Here is a 6,434-nt window from a genome sequence, read left to right on the forward strand (position 1 = left end):
TTTTCCAGAAATATAAGGAAATATGACCTCACAAAGAGTACCATGTGACCTATGATAATGAGTAGTTACAGTGGCTATCATATAGCTGGATGCCACCAGGGCTACAAAGATCACGTGCAGCTAATTTGTTTAGGACATATTCCTTCTGTATGCAGTGAGTATGTTGTCATTTGTGTTTAGTAACCTTACTACAGCGTTGTAGATGTGTCAGTCACATGTTTAGACTCGTATATCCTAAAACGGATTCACATGAGTCATAATTTCAATCCGTGTCCGTTGGGAAAGTGGGTGAGTCTGTATTGTCTCCCGAGCTTAGCAAGCATGAACACCTGTGCTCTATCCTGATTGTGACATTTTTTATTAATTAGGCTGCATAGTCATAATGTACATACCTGATCCACACAAAACACAGAGGAGAGTTACAGTTGAAGTCAAAAGTTAACATACACCTTAGCCAAATACATTAAAGTCAGTGTTTCACAATTCCTGGCATTTAATCCTAGTAAAAATTCCCTGTCTTAGGTCAGGTAGGATCGCCACTTTATTTTAAGAATGTGAAATGTCAGAATAATAGTAGATAGAATGATTTATTTCAGCTTTTATTTCTTTCATCACATTCCCAGTGGGTCAGAAGTTTACATACACTCAATTAGTATTTGGTAGCATTGCCTTTAAATTGTTTAACTTGGCTCAAACGTTTTGGGTAGCCTTCCACAAGCTTCCCACAATAAGTTGGTGAATTTTGGCCCATTCCTCCTGACAGAGCTGGTGTAACTGAGTCAGGTTTGTAGGCCTCCTTGCTCGCACATGCTTTTTCAGTTCTGTCCACAAATGTTCTATTGGATTTAGGTCAGGGTTTTGTGATGGCCACTCCAATACCTTGACAATGTTGTCCTTAAGCCATTTCACCACAACTTTGGAAGTGTGCTTGGGGTCATTGTCCATTTGGAAGACCCATTTGCAACCAAGCTTTAACTTCCTGACTGATGTCTGGAGATGTTGCTTCAAAATATTCACGTAATTTTCCTACCTCGTGATGCTATCTATTTTGTGAAGTGCATCAGTCCCTCTTGCAGCAAAGCACCCCCACGTCATGATGCTGCCACCCCCGTGCTTCACGGTTTGGATGGTGTTCTTCGGCTTGCAAGCCTCCCCCTTTTTCCTCCAAACATAACAATGGTCATGATGGCCCAACAGTTCAATTTTTTTTTGATCAGACCGGAGGATATTTCTCCAAAAGTACGATCTTTGTCGCCATGTGCAGTTGCAAACCGCAGTCTGGATTTTTCATGGTGATTTTTGAGCAGTGGCTTCTTCCTTGCTGAGCGGCCTTTCAAGTTATGTCGATATAGGACTGGTTTTACTGTGGATATAGATATTTTTGCACCTGTTTCATCCAGCATCTTCACAAGGTCCTTTGCTGTTGTTCTGGGATTGATTTGCACTTTTCGCACTAAAGTATGTTCATCTCTAGGTGACAGAACACGTCTCCTTCCTGAGCGGTATGAGGGCTGTATGGTCCGATGGTGTTAATACTTGCGTACTATTATTTTTACAGATGAACGTGGTACTTTCAGGTGTTTGGAAATTGCTCCCAAGGATGAACCAGACTTGTGGATCTCCAATCTTTGTCTCTGAGGTCTTGGCTGATTTCTTTTGATTTTCCCATGATGTCAAGCAAAGAGGCATGCGTTTTAAGGTAGGCCTTGAAATACATCAACAGGTACACCTCCAATTGACTCAAATTATGTCAATTAGCCTATCAGAAGCTTCTCAAGCCGTGGCATAATTTTCTGGAATTTTCCAAGCTGTTTAAAGGCACAGTCAATTTAGTGTATGTAAACTTCTGACCCACTGGAATTGTGATACAGTGAATTTTAAGTGAAATAATCTGTCTGTAAAGAATTGTTGAAAAAATTACTTGTGTCATGCATAAAGTAGATGTCCTAACCAACTTGCCAAAACTATAGTTTGTTAACAATACATTTGTGGAGTGGTTGAAAAATGAGTTTTAATGACTCCAACCTAAGTGTATGTAAACTTCCAACTTCAACTGTACATAGTTATGCAACCATTATTTCAGAGAAAACAGACCAAATGTGTTGCCAAAGGTTGAGTGTCTCTCACAGTTTAGGAGAGCCCCCTTGAGCTTCAGCTTGGTTTAATAAACTATAGATCTAGGGAAAGTAAATATAGAGAATATAGGTCTGAAACAGAGCACCCCTGAAGAATCACATACATTTTGTTTGTTAAGTCAGTCAGACAGTTTTCCACATTTTGAAATTCTCTCTCCCTCCACTCTGTTATGAATTGTGTTAATAAGCAATGTCCATTACTCGCCAAATAGTCTGACTTCTGTCAATTTCCCAATTTCTCTCCCTCCACTGTTGTCACTGTGTGTCTTCCAGCAGTGTTGAAGGCTTTGAAGTCCTCCATTAGTCTCTCATAATCATTATAATAACATTAGTATTAGTGCCCACACAGGTAATAGCCACTAGCAGCCTAATCCAGCCTGTGCTGAAATTAAAGGATCCACTCCCTATAATCTATAATAATCTCTGGTGTGGTGTTATTTTCCCAGGGGGGGGGGGGGGGGGGGTGGATCATAACAATGACACAGTAAACCAATCAGGAAGTCAACTCACCTTCTTCTTGGCCTCAATAGGCATCAGTCAGGTCTAGCCTGTTACAGTGTTTGGTAAAAATGTACATTATATCGTAAAGCATACATTACCAATCTATAAGCATGTTATAAACCTGACATTATAGCTACATAGAGCATTGTTATGTTCTGACCCTAATAAATGAGACATCTCCTACTCTGGAGATGGCAATTCAAATTTGACCAAAGGTGAGTTCCCAATCAAGATTTCTTTTAAGAGACAAAAAGTCCAAAAGTATATAATTTCACCCATGCAAAACCAAGAGATGAATATCAACCGCAAGGATTCCGCAATGCATTACATTACACACACACACACACACACACACACACACACACACACACACACACACACACACACACACACACACACACACACACACACACACACACACACACACACACACACACACACACACACACACACACACACACACACACACACACTATCCTAGCTTTAGTGTTATGATTGTGTGAATCTCTAACATGGGAAAAGAAGTCAGACAAATACCTTGGGGCTGCCCTATGGATGATCCTATGTAAGCCTAGTCTGTGTGACCTTTGACTCAACGGGCAGCCAGTTGAGCTCCTGAAACTGGCTCCTACCAATATGAGTACGTGGGCTCAGATTCAACACCAGCTTAATCAACTTGTTCTGGGCTATCTGAAGGTTGCTTTTTAGTAGATTAGTTAAGCCTTCGAACCATGAACTGCTATTGTAACGTGGGGGAAATACACCAAAATATTTAATTCCTGTAGTCGTACTACGCCCCCTTTTAATATGCGAGGTAGGTCCTTGGGACTAAACTAAACATAACAGGTTCTTTGCATCAAAAAGTGGAGCATGGGAATCAGACAACAACAATTTATTTTCATCGTCACAAGAAAGGCACAATCTCCTGGCCTACGTAATGTCCATATACCATCTTCAGCTCCAGGAGCGCCGTACAACTGTCCTACAAGACAGACTTCAATATCACACAAATAATACTATACATTCCATTCACATACTCAAACAGACAATAATAATGTGTTGCCACAGTCACGGAGGGCGTGCCCAGGGAGGAGAGAAAAGCCTAGGTGGAATATGGACGCCAGTGCCTAAACACACTACATGTACAATAAGTCCTATTTCTCATACTTTGTTAAAAACCACCATCACCACTCCCGCCCTCCCAAGGCAAGCCGACCAGCACATAGTAAGGGGATCCACTGAATGACACAAACAGGAAGAGTTTTATACAAAAGGCGACACCCTTAAATAACAATCACACACACCTGGCACAGGCAGACCAACAAGAGTGCATTCAAAATAGGTAGATGGTTCTAACCCGTTACACTAGCATAGTCAAAATGAGTGCATTAGCTAGCCCTTTCTTACCTTGTACCTTAGTAGCCATACCTCCCCTCCCATGTTGCCATCTAGTGTACATTCTAAGTAATTGCCTGCTGTTTTGGCTGTGAGTACCTCTCCTGCTAGCTGTACCCTGATGCCTGAGGACTTGCTTAGTTTCAATTTAGACCCCAACAGAATTGCTTCTGTTTTGCCGAGGTTCAGAGATAGCTTGTTGTCTCTGAGCTATGCATTGATGTTAATGAGCTCTGCACTCAGTATACTCTCCAGTGTGGTTTAGTTTTTGTGAGACACAAGGAGTGCAAAGTCCTCTTCATACAGAAACAGGTGACATGAGCAAGCATCCTTTATATCATTAATGCACAGTAGGAATAACAGAGGCCCTAGCACGCTCCCCTGTGGCATGCCACGGCTTATGTGTAGCCTCGGAGGGCAAACCATTTTCCTCAAACACTTGTTCCCTCCCCAATAAGTAGGACTCAACCCATTCAAGAGTGGTACTGCCCAACCTTCTCTCTTCTTGTCTCAGCCGATGTAACATTTTTGTGGTCACAGACTGTCTGATTGGTTGTGTAAACGTTCTGAAATTGCTAAATGTTTTACTGTGATTTCACGGGAGCCCTTATAAACAGAGGCTCCCCAGGGCGAAACAGAACATATTACACACCATAATCTGTGTAGAAATCATTTGTGCTATTGTAACGTTTGTCGCCGGAAGGAGACCAAGGTGCAGCGTGGTAGGCGTACATTATTTTATTTAAATGTTCCACCAAGAAAAACAATAAACAATACAACGAACGAAAAGCTTTGTCGTGCAAACTACATGCACTCAAACAAAGACAAGATCCCACACTGAAGGAGGGAAAAAGGGCTGCCTAAGTATGATCCCCAATCAGAGACAATGAAAGACAGTTGATTGGGAACCACACTCAGCAAAACACAAAGAAATAGAGAACATAGAATGCCCACCCAAATCACACCCTGACATAACCAAACATAGAGAATAACAAGTATCTCTAAGGACGTGACAGCTATCTAATGTTGTGCACCCAGGGGGTTCAGGGGATATGTCCCCTTATGGTTTCTGAACAGGAAGCACCACATAAACAAATTACAGAGCTGAAGTGTTCTGATTTTTCTGAGATTAGGTGGCTTCATTGCAAAACAGCCTAATCATACAAACAAACAACACCCGTGGGCTGGAGGAAGATTTATGGAATCTCCCAGAGTCCAAAAGTTTTCCTCTGTTTCTGAGAAAACCTCTTAACAGATCCCTAAAAAAGTTTTCTACGGATATAGCACTTAATTTTCCATATATACTGTAAACAGTTACAGTATAACCCACTGGGCGCAGACATCAATTCAACGTCTATTCCACGTTGGGTCAACGTAATTTCATTGAAATGACGCGGAAACATCGTTGATTCAATCAGTGTTTTCCCAGTGGGTACCCAATACCTACTTTTCTTCCTTACACAGCAACTTGATCATAACTCAAGAATGATTTCTCAAATATTAATTTCTACTTTACTCCATCTTCCAACAATTCCATGTGCATCTATTCATTCACCCATCAATTCACTCATATGTTAATTTACTTCCTGCTTTTTCTGTCGTTTCACTTAGTTACAGTGCAGTTCACTGTTTGTAAGTGTCTGCACAGTACCAGAAACCTCACTGTATCTGGTTATCTTACAATTGCTGCCCCCTAGTGAACCTCCTATCAGTCGAATGTTCTACAGTGGAGGACAGTTACTGAGGCCAGCTGCAGAGGCACACATAGCTGAGCCCAGTGGAGCTTTGCCAAACACAAAGGCTTTGACCTCCAATGGGGCTGGGGACAGACCAGATTATGTCCCAGTTAGAAGATAAACATAATTTGTCAGCATTTTTTAAAACACAAGAAAACAAACATGATCAAATTAGGACTTTTTGTAATGTCAAGCAGACCCTTGAACCCTAAGTACGAGGCACCATTAAATCCTCCATGAGAAATCATTTTGGAGACATGGTCTTTCCCACTGGGATGAGCATTCCTGTCTCCCCTGTGTGCTCACAGGCACAGTGGCTCCCCACATCAAATGTGTTTACATGGCTAGTTTGTAGGGGATTGGGGCACAACCAAGAGTGTTTGCGTGGATAGTCATCTCTCTCTCTGTTTGCATGGCTCTTGTTACCTGCAAAGGGCCGAAGGTGACGGTGGTTGGAGGAGATGGCCTGAGTGAGTCAAGGTTTGGCCCAGTGTGCCCATTTCATGGGCAAATGAGGGATCACTCCTCTGTGTGGTGAAAGATGGTAGCACAGAAGGGGTGCTTGTTGCTCGGTGGGACCGTGGAGGCAGACAATAGTTGTGCTTCCAGAACTGACAGCGCCTGACTGGGCCCTTTTTAACTGGCGGCAGGAGAACAGGAGATCACA

The sequence above is a fragment of the Oncorhynchus mykiss genome, chromosome 15, assembly GCF_013265735.2.
Source record: "Oncorhynchus mykiss isolate Arlee chromosome 15, USDA_OmykA_1.1, whole genome shotgun sequence".
Classification (NCBI taxonomy): domain Eukaryota; kingdom Metazoa; phylum Chordata; class Actinopteri; order Salmoniformes; family Salmonidae; genus Oncorhynchus; species Oncorhynchus mykiss.